The sequence below is a fragment of the Passer montanus genome, unplaced genomic scaffold (assembly GCF_014805655.1).
Source record: "Passer montanus isolate IOZ18808 unplaced genomic scaffold, ASM1480565v1 scaffold51, whole genome shotgun sequence".
In the NCBI taxonomy this organism is placed as follows: domain Eukaryota; kingdom Metazoa; phylum Chordata; class Aves; order Passeriformes; family Passeridae; genus Passer; species Passer montanus.
Window position 1 is genome coordinate 3,586,912 of NW_024370041.1, and position 25,717 is coordinate 3,612,628.

The 25,717-nt window shown below is 43.0% G+C and overlaps 1 long non-coding RNA gene across 2 annotated transcripts in view; it reads right to left on the reverse strand.

Moving 5' to 3' along the window:
- The window catches only part of LOC120509396, a 63,090-nt gene extending 45,836 nt beyond the window's left edge, over positions 1–17,254 (reverse strand). For both annotated transcript variants that reach the window (XR_005629252.1, XR_005629251.1), the window contains exons 1-2: positions 17,178–17,254; positions 10,145–10,205 (exon numbers count right to left, since the gene is read on the reverse strand). This is a non-coding gene — a long non-coding RNA (uncharacterized LOC120509396). The remainder of the gene's footprint in view (positions 1–10,144; positions 10,206–17,177) is intronic.
- Positions 17,255–25,717: the final 8,463 nt, after the last annotated feature.

The following is a 25,717-nucleotide window of genomic DNA, read 5'->3' on the forward strand; positions in this document are numbered from 1 at the left end:
ACCATAATTTACTGCCATTGTATTTCTGCCCCCCCTCAATGTTAAACATTAACCTTGGGCCCACTATTGACTGCAGAAGGCATCTGCTGCAATCATATGGGAAATACTGGGCATTATTTGGCTCTTCAGGAGATGGAGGCATACAGAGGTCCATGCTGTGTTGTTTAGGGGAAGAGCAGAAAATGTCTGTGCATAGCCAGTTTTAAAATGTAAATTGAGCTTTCATAACTTCTGCTTCCAAAGGCTGGTTCAGTAAAGCACTAAATCTTTTCCACAGCCATAGGATTCAGAAAGCACAGAAGTTTCCTTGATGATCAACCTTGTTAGCTTGAAGGACCTATTCTTTCAGAGTCCTCATTGTGTGGCAAGAAGAAAGAAAAAATGAGTTCTTGGAAGGAAAAAACCCTCCTTCTGTTCAGGTTTGAATAAAGAAAGGGTCACTGCCCCTGAAGGCTTGCCTCTCTCTTTTCCTTTTCTTAGACCACATAAATAGAAGAGTAACACCAGTCCATAAGTTGAATACATCAGGTTCTGATCATACACCAAAGCTTTTGCAACACATGAAACTCATATTTGCTGTCATGTGCACAAAGGTGTCACGTACACATTAATGCTATTCAGGATTGAATGGGCAGATTCTTGTCTTTCTGTGGTGTGTATCTCCTGTGGCATAATCCCCAAAAATCACTCTGCCCTTGGAAGGAAAGTCTGAGAATGTTTTGAACTTTTTTTAACCTGCAAATTGAAGGCTCATGGTAGGATTAGTTGGTACTAATGGATGAAGTACTAGCAAGTGGGAATCCTGAAAAACATCTCCTCTTCCTTTGTCTTCAAAAGCCTTGACAAACCTCCCTCTCCCTGCTTTTATCTCACCCAAGCTTACCAGCAAAATCCCCTCCCACCAAGTCATCCATGACTTCCAGCCCTCTTTTACTTTTTTGGTGTTTTGAAACACCTCCCATGCATAAAAAGCAAGGTAAATCTAATTGGCTCATCCTCCTCTCCTTCCCTGTACAGCTGACAGTGCCAGACTGAAGGCATCCACAACTTTCTTCACATGAGTGCATCCAGCAACTCGTGTGGGGATTCCCATCCCTATTAATTGCACTTGGGGGCATTTAAATATCCTGTGATGGTCCTGCTTGCAAACCCAAACAGTTTATGGTCAGAGCAGACAAAATGTCATTGTCCTCCCATGTAATATGGGATGCAAATTATTCCATATTTTTGGGGATGGAAGGGACATTAAATATTATTCCAACCTCCCTGCCATGGGCAGGAGCACCTTTCACTGAACCAGGTTGTTAAAAGCCCCACCCAACCTGGCCCTGAACATCTCCAGGGATGAAGCATCCAGAACATCTCAGGGCAGCCTGTGCCTCACCACACTCGCAGTAAAAATTTCTTCCTGACAGCTAAGCTAAATCTGTGTCTACCATCTTTCAATTTAAAGCCATTCCCCCTTGTCCTATCAACACAAACCATTGTAAAGTCTCTCTTCAGCTCTCCTTTAGGTACTGGCAGGCTGCTCTAAGGTCTCCCTGAAGCCTTCTCTTCTCTCTTCTTTCTTCTCTTCTCCAACTCCCTCGGCCTATTTTCACTGGAGAGGTGCTGCAGCCCTCTGAGCATTCTCATGGCCTCTTCTGGACTCACTTCAGCAGGTCCATGTCCTCCTTTGCTGGGGATCCCAGAGCTGGATGCAGCTCTGCAGTTGGGGTTTTACCAGAGAAGAGGAGCAGAATCCCCTCCCTCATCTGGTGTCTTTCCTTTGTACCCTCTGGTAAATATATTCAGTTTAATCACAATGTCCCTTGTCTGTTCTTTTTCTCTTCTGTCTCGTCTCTTGCCAGCTTTATATCACTGTGAAGCATTTGGGGGGTTTTGTTGGAGAAAAGTGAAGCAAACAGCATTAAATATGTTTGCCTTCTCTAGGTCATCTGTGCCACTCCTGTTCCTCATTAGGTAATGGGCTTATGCCTGCTGCTGTCTTTCTCTTACTTTACTGTATTTATAGCACCTTTCTCCTTGTATCCTAACACTCCACACTGGTTATAATTCATTTAGCATGGAAACCTTTGTGCCCTACATGCTTATTTTATTCCTTGATCTCATCCTCAGTAATGTGACCTCATTCTTCTTTTTAAAATGATTCTTCTGGGACTCTCCTATCCTTACCCTACCCTCTGGCTGTGCACAGTGGGGAGAGGTGGATTGGTGAGCAATGTCCCCTGGCTCAGATGCTTGCTGCCCCTGGCCCTGCTGAGAAAACCTTGTCAAGATGTGGGATCTCACTCAAACACCAAGGCTTTATCCAGCACACAGCACTTCAGTTGTTCCAAATCCTTCCACACCCACAGGAAGGGGATGTGCCCCACATATAGAGGATGAGGGCAATGATTGTCCCCTGCACTCACTACTGGTGAGGTCACACCTTGAATCCTGGATTCAGTTTTGAGCCCCTAACAATAAAAAAGTATTGAGGTGCTGGAGTAAGTCCAGAGAAGGGAAATGGAGCTGGGGAATGTACCAATTTTACAAGAAGGTGCTGAGTGTACTGGAGATTTAGCCTGGAGAAAAAGAGGCTCAGGAACTTATAATTTTCTACAACTCCCTGAAAGAAGGTTGTAGTGAGGTGGGGCTCAGGCTCTTTTCCCACATAAAAAGTGACAGGACAAAAGCAAATGTTCTCAGGTTACACCAGGGAAAATTTATATTGAATATTAGGAAAAATTTCTTCACTGCAAGGGTGGTCAGGCATTGGAATAGGCTGCCTAGAGCAGCTGTGAAATCACCATTCCTGGAAGTGTTCAAATGTGTGTGGATGTGGCAGCTGGGACATGGCTTAGTGGTGAACGTGGTGGTGTTGGGTTAACAGCTGGACTTGATGAACTTAGGGTCTTTTCCAGCCAGTCTGTACATCAGGGACATGCCAAAGGAGATCCTCTGTGTCCCACGTTGCAGACATGCTGTGGCAGCCAAGGGTGGGAAATGGTAGACTTTAATCCCACCGGCAAAGGACAAGGCAGCATCCAGAGAGAGGTGATCAGGGCGTTACAAAAGAAGTCTCTGCCCCCAGTCAGTGAGGAAAAGCCACATTTGCCCTCCAGTTTTCATGTCTGATGGATACCTTAATGTCAGCTAGATACTTGGCTCTCTTCTGCAGCAGAGATGAGCGTTTGCCTGTGCAGATCCTCTGCAGCAAAGCTAAAAGGATGCAGTTCTGCCTTGCTCCACTCCTCCTCCCCACTCACACAGGAACCAGCACTTCCCAAAGCCACCTCTGTAAAGCCTGCAGGGAGTTCACACAACACTGGCAGGAGTGAGGCTGTAAAAAATAATGTTTAAAATGTTAAAATAGATAGCTCCTCTGGCAAAATCATCTGACACAGAAAACCCCATGGTAGAGATAACTCAGTACTGGGAGCTTTGTATGTGTTCAGCCAGTGTGTGCTGCAGAAGGGGGATGTTGGAGCAAGACAGTCTCACCCATATTTGACTTGCTGAAGACATGAGGGGGTTGTAGCCTTACCTGTTCCCTCCTCAATGCTCAGCAGCTCCCACGCTGCAGTCCCTGCAGGGCTCTGTTTCACCCAGCAGCAGCTGAAGTGCCTTAGGGCCCTTTCATGCACCCTCAGTGGGGGTGGCCCTTGGAAACACCACTAAGGGAATAATTCAAAAAAATTAAAAAGAAACAGATAAAGAACTGATCACAGCCCCAGTACAAGCAGGGCATGAAACAAACCTGATTACAGCCCTCTAGGACACCAAAGACTTCCACTGTCCAGTCTGGGCTTGGTGAAAACTGCAGTGATTCTGTTTAGTCTCTCCAGGTAGCTTTCCTCTGTAATACAAGGTGTCAAATGATTTGCAAAATGTTTGTGATTGCATTGATGCATGCTGGCTGCGCTGGCCATGCATATTCTTTGGGAACGTATTTTGGGAAGTACTTCCATTCAAATGCCTCCTCAAAACTTTTCCTCTCTGAGATTGCAAGGACTCAGGACTCGGAAGCTGAGGGAAGGGAAAGTTGTGATTTCCGAAACAGGATGTTGTGTTTTAGGGCACCTGGAGGCAAATAGCTCCACAGAGCCCTGTCTCTGTCATTAGAGACTACATTAGAGTTAATGCAGGGCTGAGAACAGAAATCAACAACACTCATGGACCCCTCTTCCAGCCTTTCTAGATGAAAACCTGATTCTAAAATATTTTAAAGGTGAGTTTTTATAACACTCACTTATCACATGTATGTCTGAGTACCGTGGTGTGTTCAAGCATCAGTTTTAATATCACAGCACCACTCTACTGCTGACATGTCCCTAAATGATCTCAAACCTCTCTCTATCCAGAAAAGGTTGGGGGTTTATGTCTTAATTCCTTAAATTCAGATAAACTCCAAGGAGCTTCCCAAAATCAGCCTTGAGCCTGGGGGGAGATGAACAGGGCTGGTTATTTTTCAGCCCACAGCTGATCCAGGCCTGGTTGCTGCCTGTCTCACCCAGTGAGACCTTGGTTGAACCAGCCTGGCCCCACCAGCTACCCTATCAGGCTGTGTGAATGCAATCTAAATTCAGCAAGCAGCCCTAATTAATGCTCCTTGTGTTTATTTGACTCACCAAAGATACACATCGACCTAAGTAGTAAATCTCATCGTTGCATAGGAACTACAGGGATCAGTTCCTTTCCAAATGTGTCCTGGACAGAGCCCAAGATATCTAATACTGTGGGGAAAACACATATTGAGTGTCAAATAAAAGCAACAGCGGCTCTGCAACAAATGGCAACTTCCTCTTGGAAGAGTCAAAGATGGCTGTGACTGCTGAAGGTTTTAAATGTACTTTCAGATTATTAATAGAGACAATTTAAAATAGTTCCTCTCAGTCCAATTCCTGCTTTAACTCATACCCAACTGCTAAACATACTGTGGCTGCTCCTGCTAATACACTCTCTAGCAAATCACAGCCATGCACAGGTTTCCTTTCAGTATTTCCAATTTACTCTTTAATGGGAGACAAATGTGTCTTATTTGCTGACTGCTTAATGAGTCTGAAAGATTTTCCAGGCAGACAGTGGGATGGTGCTTATTAGAGCTGCTTGCAAATTGTTTTACTTGCTTAAGTCTGTGGCCGTAGGATATTCACTGGCACCTAGATGCTGGACTGGCTGGTGCAACACTAACATGTAAATCAGTATATTATGTGGAGAAATAGAAATTTTGGTAGGACTGTTCCCATTTACACTTGACAAGAATCAGAAACAAACATATTGAACTGACAAGATGTGCATGTAAATAGTTGCTTTGCTCGTGTAGCTGTAGGATAGTAATTGCTGTCTGCCTTCCTATTGTAGAAATTCACTGAGTAGCTGATCCTGGCAACTTCAGGTCTGTTGAATTTCATGCCCCTGAGGTTTACTATTGATTATTCAGAGGGACTCTTTGTTTTGGTGGCCATGCAAAGGAAATATGCCTCTTTGTGCATTTGTACATGTATTTTGGGACTGGATTTATTTTTCTGATATTTTTTCCTAAGTGTGACGACTCCACCAGGAAACATTTCCAAACGCAGACTTCCTGACATAAATATTTATATAATCACCTGCCTTTCCACCTGCTCCCAGCCACTGGGTCAGAGGTGGGGAGCATGGATGAAGGGCTGGGGACAAGGGGAGATGCAGCAGGGAGAGAAGCTGAGGGGCTGAGCCTGAGGAAAGGGTTCTTGGGGCGTGAGAACGGCTGGAGGAGTCGAGGGAGGGCAAGGCATGGAGCCATGGGCAGGGGCGGGGGATTTGTAAAAATATAACATAAAAAATTGTATTTGGGGCAGGATGGAAGCAGGCTTTCACGGGCAAATCTCTTGGTGTCCATCTCTGTTCTTTCACAAAGGAAGGGTGGCCTGTGGGCGCTGGGTTTTGTGCGGGCTGTGGGTCTGTGGCTGCAGACATTGCAAAGCAACAAAGAGCCAGATGCAGCGAGTTTGATCAGAGTCAGATGGGGTTTGGGGGAATAAAGCACCCCAAAAGAGGTGGTCATTGGAATAGAAACAAAAAGAGAAAATGTACATTGACCCTGAATTCATGTGACCAAAAAAAAAAGGAATAAATCCCTCATTTTTCCAGCATGAAAACCTACACAGTTTTTAGAGACTAAAAGGCCTTAGATCTTATTGCTTTGTCTTTCTTACTGCTAGTAGGGCATTCAGGCTTAAGAAAACCATTAAGGATATGCTTTCTCGGGGTAACTGAGGCTTTTTGCTGTTCAACAACAGGGGAAAAAATGAATTAATATTATTCTGTTGGTTTCACAAACTGAGAAAGAGGGGACTTTGAGGTTTTCCTCCCTTAGAAAAGTTTTACTTTTCAGCTCTCAACTACACCAAAATTACCCACATTTACTGCAGAATAGCCCTGTCAGTGTGTAGCATGTATTTGAAATATAGAGGCACGCTGGATGAAAACCAGCAGTGTGAAATGAGTGCACCAAGAGAAAAAGGCAAGGATCAGATCAGACCCTCTGGGCTGGCTGCTGGCAGCGTGTGTGTGCTCTCCCCTCTACTCCCAGTGCCCTTGATTTCTCAGGCTGCTTTGAAAGACAAAAAGAAAGTTGGTAATCATACACTGACAGATGGTTCCTTGGTTAGTTACTCTTTATTTAGATGGAAACAACTGCGATTCATCAGCTTTTTCTTTCTTCTTTTTTTTTTTTTATTATAGCTACATCATGGTGAACTTTCAACTCCTAATCTATTTCTAAGAAGTATTGTGTGGCAAGTGTCTATTAATAACAAACCTTGGGCTGACTGGAAATTTCCTTTTCTGTATTCATATTCTAGTTTTTCAGATGTTTTCACCCAATTTTGTTTCACTTTTAATGACAGAACTATCTAGAATGTTTTCCACTGAATATCATTAAAGATATTGCTTATATGCCTATAAATAGAACATAGATATTTCTTTCTTATTCTTGGGCTTGTTTTCTTTATCTTATTTTTGAATTGATAGCTAATGAACTGCTTGTTTCTTATTTTGATCATAAACAAATTTTGATTGATTATTTGGGGGAAATATGCTTGTATCACCTTCCTAGGCATATCAGAGTTAGGCTGTATCTGTGAATTGTCTTTTGGAATAGTATTTTAGAGAACTTTATATGCATTTAAAGTTAAGAAAGTCCAAAAATAACGTGTCTAGATGAAAGTCTGAAACAAAGATTTAGAATGATTGCCTTAAATTTGAAGGGTGGCTGTCTGCAATAAACGGAAAAAACTTGTATTACATTCCTGCTCATGTCTAGATGTTCGTTTTCCTTCTGGCCCTTTTGGGTTGATGTAGGATTTTACTGCATGTCTTAGACCTAAGTGAATAGGGATTTCTCCAAGATTCACTAATTAAAAGAAAATCCTGTTAAAAAAAAAATCCAAACAACGAGAGATTCAGATTCTTTGGGGACTTTTGTTTCACATTTCCTACCATCCATCATTACAGGTCTGCACCAGAATTACTGCAAGCAAAGCAGCAGATTAAGTAGTGTCCAAATTTTCTTTTACAGACGTAGGGGAGACTTTTACTCATACATTTTTTCCAGCAGCACAAACTCAAAATATCAGAATTACTCATTTTTTTCAGGTATTAAAATGGGTTGAATTAAAAAAAGATTGCTTTATTTCAAAAATACTTTAATATATTTTATATTTGAAAAACAGAAGGGGACTATCTCTATGCTTAGTTACCATAAAGCACTTAATGCATCTGTTGCTATTCAATTTTAAGGAATTCATTCTGAATTTTTTGAGGGGAAAATCTCAGTGAACTCAAGTGGTAAATTTAATGTCTTTAGTCCTAATAGAATGAGATCCAAGTCTGCTCTAAATTATTTTATATTTGGACCTGATCTACCTCAAAACCAGTCCAGAGTTAACCATTTTCAGGCCACTCAGTGCTATGCAAGTTCAACTAGGAAATTCTTCCCTTTGTCACGTGCTATTAACACGATCAGATTTTTACCTCAAGGTTTGTTCTTTAACAGGCAAAGTGAAAGGCAGAGTCCCTTTTTCACAGGATATATCCCACTGCTGGCCTTCCAGACAAGAGCTGAGTACACTGATAACACATGAGAAGTGGCATCTGGTAGGAGATGGGATCACTGGCATGAACAACCCCCTCCCTGGAAAATTGCTCTCTTCTTCATCTCCCCTTGGCAAAAAGCTCTCATTGGTAGACCTCAGCAAGCAAGTGGGCATTGCCTCTGCTGTTCTATCCTCAGTTCACCTGTCTTGGCCTGAGCTGGCCCAAGTGCTGCTGAAAGGCACTGGGATGATGCCATGTTTTTTGCATGGGTAAAGAAGATGCCATGAGAAGATTCCATGGGAGGTCCCTTAGACAAACCTATCCAAATGCCAGGAGCACTCTTTCAAGGATTCATTTTGTGCACGTCCTTGCAGGAGAGCTCGAGGCTGCCAGGGCTGTTGACCTTCTCCAGCTCCTCTTGGAGAGAAATGGTCACATCCCCAGCCCTCAGCTCAGGATCCTCCAGCTGCCCTCCTCCTCCTCCTCTTCCCCTCTTTGGCACTGCTCTGAAAACCCCATGGGTCACACAGTGGGCAAGGAGATTAAGGCTGGGATTTGTAAAGATGATGCCTTTTTAGAGAGCTTAATAGGCCAGATGCTCAGCTGAGGATCAGGCCATCTGTCCTTTCAAGCAATACCTGTACAGCAGGTTATTGCTAAGAGAGGGAGGGTGACAATTTGGGACTGCAGCCCCAAAGCCCAGGGACACAGCAGACTCCTGACACAAAAAACTTGTAAGATGTCACCTGATGTTCCTGGCTGATATAGGCACTTGGAAGAGGGAGACAAGCCCAACTGGAAGCATGGCAAAGGACTTATGGCAAAGGACAGCAGATATTAAGGAGCCTGAGAGTCAGCAAAACCCATAATTATGCTCACTTTAAAATCTTTTGCTCTACCAGAGTAGAGTGAAGTTAGCCCCCCCCCGAAATGAGAGTCAGGCCCAGTCTCCAAAGCCAGCTGCTGCTTTAGTGCAGTGATGTGTCTCCATACTCCCTGATAAGCAGTCTATGCCCTGTGACTTATAATAAAAGGGAACGATGGTCCCTGCACAAACCCAGAGAAGAGGTATTGATTTGCAAATGGTTTAAAAGAATATTCAAGGGTCATGAGCTGACCCTTTTTCAGCTCTGACATTTTATATCAGGGGGGATCCCATTGAGATGGGAATTCATATCCTAGACATTGTTTTGTCCTGTTTCATAAATAAGTTGAATAGCTTAATTGATTGACACCCACTGCACTTTCCCAGCTTCCTCAGGCTCAAAAGTACACTGCTGTTTTCTGCCATAAATAATATGAACTTTCAATCAGCCGCCAGGCACAGAAAGGAACTGGAAATTCTTCATACAATAGCTGCAATCTGGCATACGAGGCACTGCAGGTCTGAAGGGACAGTGGTATTTGATGTCACCAGGTACTCATTTTTTTCCAATAGCATTTTCCTACCCAAATGACCTAAATCCTAAAGAAGAAGCATCCAGGGGCCCCTGCAAGGAGGAAGACTGGTTTGTCCTGGAGTTTATGTGTGGGTTAAGAACTGATTTGCAATAGTCTAAGCACAACCACATGCTGGACCATCAAGTCCAGTCCCTTGGAAATGCTGGTACATCATCCCTTCTTCTCTCTTAGATTCTGGTCCAACTTCATCTCAACCTGAGTGACATTGTTCTCCTCCAAGCTCCCCATTTGTCCTCAGACCTCACTCCTCTGAATATTACAAATCTCCTAATTTTCAATCCATTCTTAAACACGTGCTTTGTGTTTAACTGAGATCAATCTGTTCTTATGGCAAGTTTATTTTTTTACTTAAAAAGTTATTTTCCTCGCTGGATATTTAGTCCCTGATGCATTTTGTTTATATTGCTCCTCCTCAGTCTTGGTTGCACTAAGGGAAATGAGCTACACACTTTACATCTCTTATTTTTAATACAATTTAATGGCCTTTTCAGCAATTCTGGTGACCTTTCAGAGAGCTCTTGGCTAAGATATAGGCCACTCTTTCAAAAAACAGATGCAAAAAGAGTGTGAAAGTGTTGAGGACTTCCTCTCAGGGAAGGAAGGTGTGGATGTAAGCACTTACCTTCAGCTGCCCAAGTTGGAAAATGTTAGCTTCTGACCTCCCTGTGCTTTAATTTCCTCATCTGTAAAACAGAAAGAACAACACAGACCTCAAAGGGGAGTAATTAAGGTTTCCAAAGTGCTCCAAGATCTTTAAGGGAAAAGTGCAGTTCTAAATGTGAAGCTCTTTATTCTGTTGCTCTTTACTTGTTACTTAAGCAGTGCAAAGCCTGGAGTGAGGGCACTGAGCCAGACTAAAGGCAAGGCAAGTTCCTCCATTGATTGCAGTGGGAAACCTTTATGCAAAAGGTTTCATAAGGGGCAACAGGCTGCTAAGACAGAGCAATAAACACTGGCAGAGAAAGAATACTGACTGAAACCATTGCAAGGCCAAGTGAGAAGATCAGTATTTTTTCTTTTGAAACAGCAGCAAACAGTTAAATCTACTTTTCTTGCTTTGCTTCAGCAATTTCTCCAAAGATGATCACCATACAGACACTCATCTGTAATTAATAAATGTTTGGAAGGACACTTTCCCACTCAACATATGAAATTATAGATGATCCCTTAATTCCCCAGACATTTGCAAGCCTTGTCTTGTCAGAATTGAATTTACTACAGCTGATTACCCTGAGAATGCACTGACCTTCTTAGCTCCTGCTGTGGTCTTTATTTTTTCCATGGCAGATAATATGGAGACCAGAAACTGGGGACTTGGTAGTAGGGATTATGTGATACTAATGAGACAAAGCTTATTGTTGATGTTAACTGTTATTACCACTAAAAAAAATGCACAACTCCAGACAGATGGACTTCACTTTGTTACACCAGGAGGGAGCGAATGCATTTTGACAGTAGCAGCATCTATTTAAAATCTGGACCACATCTGGTGCTTCTCTGAAGCAGACCATATCTGATCAATCAGAATTATGGCTCTTCAGTCTCCAGACAAGTTAGAAGAAATTCATTATCTGTTTTGAAGACTGCTTCTCTTTCATCTATTAAAAAAAATGAATTGTCATCTGATCCATTTAGCTAAAGAAAGAAACTAAAAAAAGGACAGTAATTAAACTAACTAGCAAGCTCCACATCTGAAGATATGATTAATTCTTTGAAACACAGTGCATGTAGGTACTTGGCTCATGCTAGGCTTCAGTCAACAGTTCCTTAGCTGATGAAATAGATAGCATAGGACTTATCTCCATTTCTGGTTAATTCATAAACTCTTGGAAATACCCACATGAATTTCTCCAAACTCTGTCAGAAGTCAATATTTGTCTTTCAGTAACATTTAGCCCCTGGGCATGGGGCTTGAAAGTCACCACCTGGAGGACAGTAGTGTCTCCATGGGGTCTTCTGCTCCCAGAGATGTCACCCCCCTCTCCTGTGTCCCCTTCTGGACCAGCAGATTCAAATGCTGAAAATTGACACTAAATGCTGTGAATTCTTCCATGTGTGGTCTGCTGAAGACAAAGAGCTGGTGAGAGCCTGGGCTCACCAATAAACAAAAGCAGAGTGCAAAAGGATCTGTTCTGGATCACTTTAATTTCTCCAGTGTTTTCTGATTACAGTTTCTTCTTGCCTTTGCTGATGAACACAATCATCACACCAACTAGAACTCAGCCTCTGAAGTTATCACTGCTTCCATCCTTACCATGTTTTAAGGGCACAGTTCAGAAAGAAGCCTTGTGAAAGCAATTGACTTATATTAAAAGATAAAGCATTTTATAGGTGTTATGACTAAAGTTAATGAGAGGGTGGGGAAACACAGGTTTCATGTGCAAAAGTATGACCTTGGAAGAACAATTTAAAATGCTCATTTGTGAATTATTTCTCAAAATTCTTTGTCAAACTGTTATTTTTAATTCCTGCTAATGAGACCCAGTGAAATTATCTACTTTTTTGAGTGAGGTGGAGGCAGTGACTGTAACCTTCCAGAGCAGCATCAGGTGTGCAAAAGAGACCAAGGCTGGCATTAATTTCTTCTGTAGCAGTGATGGCTCAGGAGCAAATGATTTTGGTTGCTTGTTGATCACGTCCAGATGGGTAAAGCACAAAATGAGGTTATAATAGCTGCCTGCCTCAATGCTAAACCACCCTCAAAATTAGGTGGGGCTGCTCCAAAGCCATTTATCTACCATGGGTGCAGGACTGTCATGGGAAAATTGACTCAGGATGATATATATCAAAATCTCCTGCTGGCAGCAGTAACTCCTCTGGAATTTCTACAAATCATGGATGACAATTTTCTAACCAAGAAATAAAAGCTAACGGTAACTAAGGTGGAAATGATTATGTTGGATCCCTGTCTGAGCCAGTCAAAAACACATGGTATTTCAACACAACCAGGTTCACAAAGCTGAAACAAGTACAAGCCAGTTGTAAGGAAGGACTGAAGACTAAATGCGATGCATGCAATGAATAGTTTAAATAATAGTTTAAATAGTATTATTTAGTTAGATGTAAAAATAATCAAATAACAACAACAAAATAAGACTAAAACTGTAAGTGAGGAAGCAAGCATGTTTCCAAAAATCTAGAATAGAAAAGGATGCAAAATAAGCAATAATAATGGATGGATGTTTATAAGACAGATGTTGTAAATACTGAAAATACATCCTGGAGATTTACAGTATTAGTAAGGAAGCAAAGGGATGCAAGGAAATTTATATGGACAAAAAAAAAAAAAGGGGGGGGAAAAAACCCCTAAAAAACTGTAAAAGACAGTAAGGAGTAGATGTTTGAGTCCATTGGGACCAAGAGTAACCCTACTAATACTGAAAGTCCATGAATAGTAAGAGCACCAGAACAGTCAGTAATCAGAAGTGTTTAACAAATGTAATGTATTCCTTCTCTCCTCAGGAATAAACCAGGACATGTTCATATCATAAGAAAAGAATGAGTATTTTCTACCCAGGCCATAATCAAAATGGAAGGAAAACAGTCACTACTAAAGTAACTTTTTAACAACCAGATACGTGGCACCAGGACTACTAAAAGTGCAGGTTAGCAAGTTCCTCTGGATGCTGATTTTAGTAACTCAGGTCCAGCAGTGGCAGAAACCTGAGAGAAAGCAAATACTATTGCAATGTTTGGACAGGGTGAAGGAAATGATCAAATAAGTATAAATCTGTCATCCTGGCACTCACTAAGGGTTGCAATAACAGAAAATTTTTACAAGACTTAACTACTAAAGATTTCAATGAGGTATTCTAAATATTTTGCAATTTATGGAAAACAGAGTTTCTAAAAGTTGCTGTCATAATCACTGCCAAAGACAGAGACAGATAAGACCTGTTGATTTCACTTGTTCTCGTCTCCAGAAAAGATGGGAAATATTCTGGGTATTCACCAAGTAAGAAATATTTGGGGTTTAGAAAAATGTGACACAAAATACAGGCTTACTTTTTTGAAAAATATTTTGTTATCAATCTCAGAAGAATGAAGGAGGTCCTAATTAGTGCTTGTACAATTTGATCTAATTTTTAATTTAAAATTACCAGGCTGTAATCTGTAAAATTTTTATTTAGTTGTGGTGATGAAGTAATATTTTTTGTCAGTATACTGTTTTAAGAATGGTTTAAGGCCTTAAGGCAGTGCAATCCACAGCTGATACAAAATATTCTTCTCTCTATTGTTACATAGGCTTCAGTAATTAACCTCTGATATAAAGAAATAAAGAATTTGTGAAAGAAGTGGCAGAGAAACAGTCAATTCCATCTAATTTCCACCCAAATCAGAAACAGGCATGAAGCATGGTCTCCAAAAATAACTGAAATTTCCTTTTTTTTTTTTTTTTTTCTTTTAAATCTGTCATTCCTTTGCTGAAATAAGGCATATCAATTCCTGGAGGTGAAGAGATAAATTCCCTTTTTGTCCTGAACTTTCTGAAACAATCCCCTCTCCCAGATGGAGCGTGCCATGGCAGGTTATGGAGTTCAGGGAGTTCTGTGGCTCCGATCGCTCCGTGCTGTGATTTCTGCCTTTCCCAACAGCCCTGCCTCCATATGGAGATGAAACTCACTTTCAGTCTCTGAACCATCACACCTGCTTTAAAACTGTCTGTGACTTCAGGGGTGGGATTGAGATCCAAGATTAGGACACGTGACCACAGCAAAGTGCCTAAATTTCCATTGTGGTCAGTGGAAATGGAATTGTGATAGACGAATAATGCAATGATTGACTCTCACAATTAATGGATACATATCATGTATATAGGTTAGGAAAAGTTTTATAGATTTATAGTTATGTTGTACTCCCTCAGGTGGTTATCAAGGGACAGCTGGAGCTGGGACATCTGGGAGGGCTGGCTGTCATTATGGCAACATCTGTCCTCCAGTCAGGATTTGGGGAAGAGATCTCCACCACTGGACAGCGAAGAAGGGCTTGATGGACAGAACTTTGGGAGGGGTTAAGGGTTAAAAGGGGAAAGCTCCATTGTGAGGGGGCTGAGCACATGGTGGGGAAAATCTGTTGCCCCCAGCACCGTAACCTTTTTTCTTTATTCAGTCTTCTGTTGTATATTTGATAAGGTTTAATAAACCTTCCTAAACTATGAAAAGTGAGTAGCTATTTCTCACAGAATCAACACAGTCTGAGGGCTATTTTCCTGTAGAAGGCACTCACTCTTATCAGCAGGTTAAATTCCACACAAGTCCCTTTAACATGTAATTTTTTTCAGAGAAATTGATCCAATATTTTGCAGCAGGACAACAGAGCTCTCTTTTCCAAGGCAATACTTCAATCTATGTTTCTGTTTAATAAAATTTCTCCCTAGGGCCATGGAGAAGGTATTGCTCGCTGCTTTAAATGAAATGTTCTTTTAAAGACCCCATAGTTCCTCAGCTTTTATAAAGTCCTCTGCTTCTCAGCTCTATCCTCTCAAATCTTGATGTCTCAGAGGTGCAGCTACACCAAGATTTTTGCAAGCACCATTCCAGAGTTAGTAAAACCAAAGCTTTGCATTGATATCAGTCTGCTTTTGGCTCTCCATGAGAATTCATCCCTCCTTAATTCTAGCTGTGCCCGTTGACTCTCTCGAAGGAAGGGAAAGGACAGCCTTCTCCCAGATGCTGTGTGTGCCATTCCACCTCCAGCTGGGAAATAACAGCATTGGAGCCAGGCTTGCAGGGACTGCAAATCCCTTGCACCAAGGCTGTGCTGTCAGACAAAGCACAGCCACCCCCGTCCTGCAGCAGGGAGCCTGGAAATGACAGCAGGTTTTGCTCAGGTCACAACCTGAGCTATCATAACCTTCAGTGTGAACTCCCCCACTTTCAGGAGCAGGGTGGGAGGTGCATGAGAACCCCTGAGGGAAGGAGGCACATTTGCACCACATCTCTGATCATCAAGATAAGCTGCCAGGAGACTGTTTATGGGTACTCTGTTATCGCATTATGATTTGCAATATTCCAAAATACAGTATAAAAGAAGACCCCAAACTGAGACAATGCCCCACAGCACCAACTCTGATGGCAGAAACAGATTTTTCCACACCTGCTGACTTCACACCCAAACCCACATCTGTTTAATAAACAGTAGCAGGAATAAAAAATACCAGCTCTGGAGTTTCATCAACAATTAGAGTAAACTTGTTGTTACGTCAGCAGTCAGCTATTTCTGCTTGATGTGTGTCACACACATTCACATGAGAATGTTTCTGAGTTGCTCTTATTTGGGACAGGCATGATACAGGTGTAATTTTAAAAGCACTCATTTTAAAAGCACTGACATGGATTGCTTTTAAAAGACTCTCATGGTGGAACTCAGACACAAAGTTATCTTGCTCATACATGTGGTATCAGCATATTTTCATCCCTGATTGAGTTTGAATCTTAAAGTTAATTACATTAAGTTAGACAAGATGAGGAGATTTTTAAGTGTGCTGACAGTCTTTTTGCTTTGCAAGCCCTGCCAAATGCCAGTGACTAGCACCTTACAATCTTCTGATCTTCATTCCCAGCATTTTTCTTCAAAGTCTTGTATTTCAAATTCTTTAGGTATTCTATGGAGCCCTACCTAATCTTCCCATATAATGTTCACTCACCTTCCACACATGCCAAGCATTACAATGCTTGTTGACTTACTTAGCAATGCAGCCTTGCAAGACCCCAACACACTTGTCATAATGAGGTTTATAATGGAAATACTCCATGGAAGAGGAAAGAAAACACTTATTTTTCTTTTTTCTTTCATTTCACTGAAATACTGCATTTTAATTTGTTTATTTTAAAAAGTATTAAACTCAAAATGATAACAGTTTTTATGGCTGTTACGAGAATAAACATATTAAAGCAAGACACTGAGCTGGACCAAGAGTGCAACCAAGCATTACAATCCTAATTCCTAAAACCAAGAAAAAATTCAAAATCATGACAGAAATTAAGGTTCATCAGCTGAGTATGACAGATTTCAGCAATCTGGGAACTTTAATGAACCTAGCCCAAACTCTTCAGCTGTTAAATCAGCCTGCAAAAGAGACCCCCTTTGCCAGGGTCCCCACTGCAGCACGTCTGCCATCAGCTGTGTCACGTCCTGCTGGGTCCCAGCACTGCTGGGATGTGCTCCCCTTTCAAAGCCAGCCAAATCCATTTGTGTCACATGCCCTGCCTGCCCAGGACCATCCCCTTTCTGCCCCTGTGCCCATTTGGCCCATGCTGCAGCCTGGCCATTCCTCCAGCCCATGCTCCTGTCACACACACAGATTGCAGCCTGAGCACTGATTTGGCACCTCAAATGCACAACACCTGTTTTGAAGGTTAACAGATAGTGACAAGTATAATCACAGCTTCTGCTGAAGTTTGAGCCTGCCAGACAGCCAGCTATGCTATTATTTTCAATAGTTTTTTTCCCCACACACATAACCCATCACTTTTTCAAGGCAGTGCCACATGCAGCTGCAACGTGCTCTGTTTTGGAAAGGTGGTCGCCTTTCCTTAGACTCCTTCCTGATGGCCAGCAGCTCTCAGTGCCATTCCCCACCATGCCATGGCATTCTCTGGGATGTTGCTCCTCAAAGGTCACAAGTACAAGGATGCTCCAGCAGCTTTTCCTACCTTATGTCCGTCAGGTGAGGTCATGTCTAGAGCTCTGTCCTCACATTTCACCTTTGGGGCCCTGGAGTCTGTGGCCAAGAGCAGTCACGAGCTGCCCCAGTTGTGGTCACGCTGCAGGGCTGGGATTGGAGCCGGGGTCACTGCCAGGGCAGGAGGGGGAGGCTCATGTATCCCTGTCTAAAGGTTCCCACGACCAGAGCTCCTCATAATCTCAGCACAGGGGGCTTTCATTTGTCAGTGAGCCTGCTTTGACAGAGCTCTTCTCCCCAGGCAGGCAGCTGGGCTTGTCTCTTGTGCAGTGAGGAAGAGGGAAAAAGAACTTACTTAAACACTGGGAGTGCAGTAACAGCCCCAGCTCCCCCAGCTCCTACAGTGCACAGTTCACTGGCATTCAGCCCTATGGGCTCGTCTCTTGTGCAGGGAGGAAGAGAGGGGAAAAGGACTTAAAAACTGGGAGTGCAGTAACAGCCCCAGCTCCCCCAGCTCCTACAGTGCACAGTTCACTGGCATTCAGCCCTGCAGCCTCAGTGAGGACACAATTCCTGACCATTACAGTGTGAACAAAAACACTGTCCTAAACCTTCATATTTTCAGCATTGGGCTTCCAAAAATTTCAGACCAGAGCAATTATTCATTTTTCAGTGCACCATTTTGATTTCATCTTGGCACAGAAAGGAGAGACCAAGTGTTCTCCTTCCTTTCCTGGAAGAAGGTCTAAAGATACCAGCAACACATCCAAGGTCCATTTCAAGGTCTATCTGTCTAGGCCTCCAAAAACTTCAGACCAGAAGCAATTATTCATTTTTCAGTGCACCATTTTGATTTCATCTTGGCACAGAAAGGAGAGACCAAGTGTTCTCCTTCCTTTCCTGGAAGAAGGTCTAAAGATACCAGCAACACATCCAAGGTCCATTTCAAGGTCTATCTGTATTGCAAGCCCTGCTGACCTGAGCAGCACAGACACAAGTGAGGATTCTTTCTTCAGCGTCCTTAACACACTCTGCAAGTGAATACCTGAGGCAGAAAACAAACACTGGGCACGGTGGGTGAAGCCTGGAAGGACAGAGGATGAAAAGCAGGGATCACAAAACAGGGACACACAAGTTTTTGAAAAGACCTTTATTTTTCCAATTAAACTGAAAAAGAAAGGAAGCTTTAAATACTCATTTGAGGGGTCATTAGTTCTGTCACCAAAAATAAAACAAATATAGCAGCATGGAAAACAGCCATGATGAGATGACTGTCTGCAGCACTCCTCTCCAGTGAAATCCATTGTTGTTTCCACTGGAGCTGATGTGCTTTCTGTAGGACTACACAAAATAGATAGCCCTGTCCCCATCCCATGAGTGGGGACAACAGCCACGTTTAGCAGGTTTGAAGATGGGGACAGGCACAGCACTGGCATTTTCATTGTGAAAGTCAGAGGTTCAGGATGTAGCTAGGAAAAAATTACATTACTGGTGCTTATGATGTGCCAGCATAGGAAAACTCAGAGGACTATTTCCTTTGGAGTGGGAAGGATGGATAGGGAATAAGGTTTTTCTCTTGGCTTGCTTCCCTTCCACCTGGGATGCAGATGAGCATGGCATTCTCCTAGTGTTGGGGAAGGTCATGTTTCCCCTGTAACTTTCTGGCAAAATACCAGTTTGGGGGGATCCATAATTTCCCTGCAGACAGGAAGCTGATGGCAGCACAGTTTCCAGTGCCCCCCCCTTACTTGTTCTGAGTTCAGAAAGTTCACAGACCTGCACAGAGAGGGTAGTCGTGAGGGACCTGGAGCCATCAGATGCCAAAATCTCGTGCCAGCTTTTCCTGACCTAAGGTTGCACTGGGGATACTTGGAGGCATCATATCCCAGAAGACAAACAGAGGGGCTTGGCATGGAAGTGGAGCTGAGGAGATAAACAGCTGTCAACAACAAGCCCAGATCCCACCTGCCCTGTGCAGTGAGAGGGCTGGGAGAGAACGAGGAGAACAGGAAGCTGGGATCAGCTCCTCTGCATTCCAGAGTGGTGCAGCTGGCTTCAGGAGATGGGAGATGGGCCTGTCTTACCTGGTGTGTCTCCTACCTGGACCACGGGGTGGGAGGGGAGTCATGGAACACACCCAAAATTGCAGATGGTGGTTGCCTGACAGGGGGGTTCATAGCAGTTCATGATCCACCTGCTTGTGGTGTGGGACTCCCCCACCTCCACATGCCAAAATGTTGGCCACTATTGTGGATGCTAAGAAACAGAACAGCTCAGCAAAACAGTCTGCAGGAGGGAAGAGGTTATTTAAAGGGTGTTTGCCCAGGCTCTGCACCAGCAATGCTGTGTTTGGAGACTGACAACCCTACTGGGGGGAGCAGTATGAGGTGAGGAGTTAAGTGCCAAGTTCTCATCAGCCTTTTCCAACCACAACACTGCAGCTAAATTTAAACAAAATCTGTTCCCGTCCGTTCTGCCTGCCGTGCTCCTCCCTGTCACACACACAGCGACCTGAATTTGATACACCCCTCCAGGCACTTATTTATTTATTTCAAACCTGTTCAGCTGGTGACCACCCATCCCTCCAGAACACCCCATGACCTCTGGAGCAGGCAGTGTGCCAGGGGCACCCAGCCACCATGGGAAAGGACAGAAAAATGCAATAAATTTGCTGGTGAGGTGCACTCACAGTCTCCAGAAATTGTTAAGGACCTGTAGGTTGTCCAGCTCTCAGGTACCTTGGGCAACCATGGGGTACCTTCTCCACTAAAAGTAAGGCTTACAAAAATCAAACAGCTTAAACCAAAGCTGTTCCCAAAGAGAGGATTATTTCACAAATGGTTTTTGTTTTTTTTTTTTTTTTTTTTTTTGGGTGCAAATATCCTTGGCAAATGCTTTTCCTTTTTCTAAGGGAGACAGAGGAAATGTCTGCTCAGACCTCCTGTGTCTCAGCTGCAGGACAGGTCAGAGAAGAGCAATGAAACACCCCATCAGCTGAGCCCGTGCTATTAAATTCAGACTAGCAATGCTACACCAGTTTTCCCCACATCATATAATCAAATAAAACTGATATTTCCATTCCTTTTCCATCCTACGCTAATGCCACTGGAATGACATGTAGGATAACACCAGGAAAGTTACTGGTGCAAAGTAATTAAGGGTTTAGTTTGCACACTGCATGGGCTGGGGGTTGTTACTCATTTAATACATTTCCTTTGTCATGTATCAGAGGCAAAACTTTTGAGAAAAAATCTCTTTACACACTGCCTACAACTAGCACTGCTAATTAAAATATTGTGTGGTATATTGTTAATAGGATACTAGAAAAGCCCAAATCAGGAAGAACACCATTAACAAAAACATAGGGCATGTCCTCAGCAAAAGGAAGAGAAAAAAGACACCTGTATTCCACAATGGTATCCAAAATTTTCCCATTTGGCAAAGACAAAATATTATCCTGAACACAGAACTTTTGAATGAAATCCAAGATGGGTGGGTGGGAAAATGCCAGACCCTTTTATTTTTTCTTCAAAAATTTCTGAAAGGAAATACAATTCATGAAACCTTTCTTGCTGCTAAAAGGAAAGGAAAGGAAAGGAAAGGAAAGGAAAGGAAAGGAAAGGAAAGGAAAGGAAAGGAAAGGAAAGGAAAGGAAAGGAAAGGAAAGGAAAGGAAAGGAAAAACAAAAAATCCTAGCTGCTTATGATCCTTTCAAATCAATTTTTGTAACTACTAACCCAGGAGAGACCTAGGTTATGAGTTGTGTTTCTCAGTGTGTAATTAATTAAAGGAATACAGAACAACATTAAAGAACTTGTTTGTTTTGCCATGGTCAGTTATGACCTTACAGGGGACCTGTGACCAAACCACCAGGACTTTCTTGTGTCTGGTCCCGAGGTGCTGGGATTTAGGTTTTTATTAAGTAACTCTGCACAGTCTGCACGTGCTCTCCAAACAAAACCAAGGCTGTGAGCACTCAGTGCCACTGAGCACAATCCCCCTGATGTGCCCAACAGCTCCCAAACACACACCTGGCCCAATCCCTTCCCCAAAGATGACATGAGGACTCATCTGTTTTACCTGGTTACGTTTAAAATAAAGAGGATACTCGCTTTTCATAACTTTCCTTTAGAGTCTACATAGTCTCATAAACAACAATGGTGAGCTCTGGGAAGATTTTAAAAAATCTCCTGCTTTGAAAGTCAGAAGTGAGACTCTGGCACTACACAGGCAAGTGTGCAGAGAGTCCCTTTGATAGCTGGACCCAGTCTCTTCTGCATTTCTACTTAGCTGAAACTAATCAGCTAAATAATTACTGATTAATGCTGGTTAATGCTGAACCACTCTGTGTCAACCTACGAATGATCTACAGGAGCTACACAAGACACATGACCAAAGCCTTCACCCTGGAATAATCTGGAAGAGGGCTCATATTTCTGATTCAATATCTGTCTTTGCCACAGAGGATTAATTATTTCTGCAATACAGACTTGGAGACAGCTCTGCTGAGGATAACTTGTCAACAGGGTAGCAGAAAGGCAACAGCATTAGCCTTTCAGTCCCTGTGTATGGAAATGTGGATGGATTTCTGGGCTGCTGCTCAAGCCCGAATACCAGCTCTGCGCTGTGTTTGGAGCACCAGATAAATAAAGCCACCTATGAATAACCAAAAATGGTGGACAACAGGGAGCACCTCCTCAGGCCTTCAGGCAAGGGCCATAGCTGAGCTGAGAGCAGAGACTGCTCCCTGACACATGGCTGAGAGCACTCCAGGAAAGTGGAATCCACCCCTGGTGACTTCTCAGGACGAGGTGACTCCAGCACGGGAGGCGGCAGAGGGAGAGCATTCCCTTCCTTGACTCATCCCTGCGTGACACTTTGCACCACAGAGAAGCAGTGTGGGACACCCCAGCCCTGTTCTGAGGTGGAGCATCTTCCCCAGCCCCCAGCCGTGGCTCTGCAGTGCCAGGCCTGCCCACAGCCACTCACCACAAGGACACCTCACACACATTTATTTTAAAGATAGAGAGGTGATCCATGCCCTCACCACCCTGCAGCTCAGTGGTGCTTAGCCAATTAGATTGATCTGAGAGCCCTAAGTGGGATATAGTCAGCATTTAAGTAGATCATTGACAAAAATAGAAAATCAGAAGGACCTAGAAGCTATTTTGGTCTAGCCTTTGACTGTAAATGGTGTGGCTGATAGCTGAGATGACTGGCTCCATTACAAGAAAAAGACCCATCTAGAGTAAACAGATGAACTGATTCAAATAGAACAGCTTCTGTTTTTACATTTTTAAAGGCCTTTTCCTATGATAAGTACTCCTAACAAGGTCTGCAATGCCTTATCCCAAGGTCCCTTACATGTGAAACAATTAACCCCTACTCACACCAAACACCTTCTCTTTTTCAAGTGCATGCATTTATTGATGTCCACAACCATTTTTAGATCATGTCTTTTCATTCAGAACAACAATATCCATATATGAAAATACAGCTCATGTGTTCTAGTGCTATCAGAGAATTTAGTTTCTAGTAGATAAGATTGCTGCACTAAACCACATTTGGGAATGCAATATCCAGCCTCTGATCTTTGACTGCTTTAATATTGGCTTCCCACTGTAGCATTTGAGAAATGTTAATGGTCTCTTTTTTTGAACAGCCAACACCTGTGAGAGGGAGGGAAGTGGTACTATCTCTGTTTTACGGAGGATCACTATTAGCAGAAACAAGCAAAGGTCAAGGTTATCTGCAATGTCTACAGCCCAGACACAAATAGTTCTTCTGGGTTCTGTGGAGGGTATTAAAAAGGTAAGAAAGTTGGTCAAATATTTCTTGGAAACCAAACTTACCCTGGCTGTAGAAGAATGCGTAATCCAGGAAAAAATAAAACAAAATAAAAACCAGCAAAATAAAACAAAACACCAGCACAAACCCAGAGGGTGGAAGCCCAATTAAAGCACTGAAATAGAGAGTATTTTTCCCAGCTGTGAGGATAATCTCCCAAAAATGGGGTCCCTCAGTCCTTCATTTAACACAAGCTCATTTGGGAACTCCAAGCTTGATACAAAATGATGTTGTGTGGTTGAACCATGGGGGAGGTCAGACTGAAAGAGCATCACAGTCCCTTCCAGCCTGGAAGTCTGTGACAGATCAGTGTCTTTCATATGGATAGTTCTTGCTCCAAGCAGATGTTGAATTATTTCAGCATTTAAGTGTTTTGCTGCTGGCTCTGATAGGACTCTGTGCTCCTACATGCTGCTTTCCAGCTCTTTATCTTCAGGAGAATGGCCTGCTGGTAAGGGCTGACATGAGCTTTGTCTTCCAGGCACCATGTTGTTATAAAAAGTACCAGATCCAGAAATGGACTGACAATCCAAGATAAGAGAGTGGCAAAATATCAATTTACAGCTTCTTGCTCAAGACAGGCACGTCCCAGAAACATGAACAGAACACATGGACCAACTGCTTGTTCACATTGCTCCAACATGCCAAGGATTCTCAAGTCTACGTGCCTGGAAGATTTCCAACAGTACCTGGGATGCCAGAATTGTGCTTTAGTAGATGGCACCTCCTAATATGTCACCTTGGACTGATGTCTCTTGTGGAGGAACCTATTAGAGTTCAGCCTAATTGCAAAATCATGAAATTTAGGATGCAAGGCACCTCTGGAGACCCCTACGCCAACCCTTGTTTGAAATAGGGTCACCTTCAGAGCTGTCTGCTCCAATTTTAAGTATCTGCAAGGATGGAGAATCCCCAAACTGAAACTACTGAAAGAAGAGCCACAAGTAATGGAAAGAAACTCTTCTTGCCAGTGGTAGAGGGTAGAGCAAGAGGCAGTAATAAAGGGGAGCAGAGGAGGTTCCCAGGTGAGCTCAGAAGGCTCAGACTGGCAGCTTTGGGACCTGTAAGTGGAGATGAGGTGTGAACTCCACCCTTGGAGGTTTTCCAGAGTAGGTGGCACAAAAGCTGTGCTGGTCTCACCTCTTATGGCCTGCGTTGAGTAGAGGTTGGACTAGAGATCACCAGAGATCCCTCCCATCCAGTGTGTCTGTGATTCTGTCCACAGATTGTTCAATGGATCAATCAATCAATGGAAGCAAGCAGTTTTTGCAAAGTTGTACCTAAAAATTCTATCAGATATTTTGGAAGGATTGCTAACCATGAGGGACAGAGCAGCTGGGTTGATTCACTGCCCCTTGGTTTTGTAAAGCACTGATAATTGGTAAAGTCTCCAAATAATTTATTGTCATGGACTATAATAAACTCATACCAGATGAAAACATAGGAAGTTAAAAGAAGAATAAAGGATGGTATGAATGCACACATACACATACAGGTCCATATTTTTGCATTTATTTGTACATTCTGACATATGTAACAGAAGAAGAGTTCCTGGAAAGTCCCCAAACACCTTGTAAATTGTGCTGGAATTTCAGGTGATTAGTGCAATCACAGTCATCTGGAAAAAGAATGAGTGAGGGGTGAAATGATGAATTATCAAGTATTAAAGGTTATCCAAGATCTTCTGATCTAAGCCTGAATGTGAGTTATGGTGGAAAGATGACAATGAATAGCCAGGCAATGAAGCCACAGTTAAAAGTCAGTATCAATAAACACAGATTAATTTATGTGGTAGAAATAATCCTAGCCATACACAGAAAAAGAACTGACATAATTGTGAATAATTGTCTGAAAATTCCAGGCCAGAGGCTTTGAAAAAGAGAATTATAGTGTTTATCAGAAGAGGGCAGAGAACAAAATTAAAAGTCCATTGCACACCCTGAAATTTTGTGGAGGGAAATGCTGATCAGAGACCTGGAGTGGCATTTGTGTGCCAAGTGACTGCATGAGCTCTGCAGCTTGCAAAGAGCTGATGGTGGGGTGTGTCCCCACATGCAGTGACACCAGAAACTGGCTGCTCCATCTGTGGGGTGGCTTTCCCCTGACCCTGGCATAGGTTCCTTGCAAAAAGCATAACTGTGCACAATTCATACCCAGTTGCACCCAGGTACCACCCACAATGTATGCAGAAGACAGGACAATTAGCAGCCTGACACCACTTAAATATTTCATTCTGCATGGCCAAATTTCAAATGTGACAAGGTCCACCAGAAACCCCCCATTTCAGCCTGCAGAGGGAGAGTGAGAGAAGGGAAGAAACAAGAGACAGACCTCTGACTCACAAGTGCTCAAGTGTGATAAGAGTGAGGGACAAATGGCTCAACATAAGATGCATCTTTCACACCCACAGGCTCCATGATGGGACTTTAACAACCATGTAGTCTTCAAGTGGCATCAGGAACAGCAGGGATTCCAGTTCAAGGCCACTACTGTTTACTTATTAATGGTATCAGTGGGTGGAAACTCCTATTTCCAGTTTTGTAAGAGAGCTAATTGCTCTAGAAATCTCTGCTCTCTGCAGAAAAATTAGTGTCAGTGGCTGTGACAGGTTCAACAGCCTGGAGGACAAGGCCTGGGCACCAAGAGCAGTGGACAGGAACTAAATTCCATGGGCCAAATCAGGCCTGGTGCACAAAATTTGACTCACCTGTAGCTGTTCCCAGG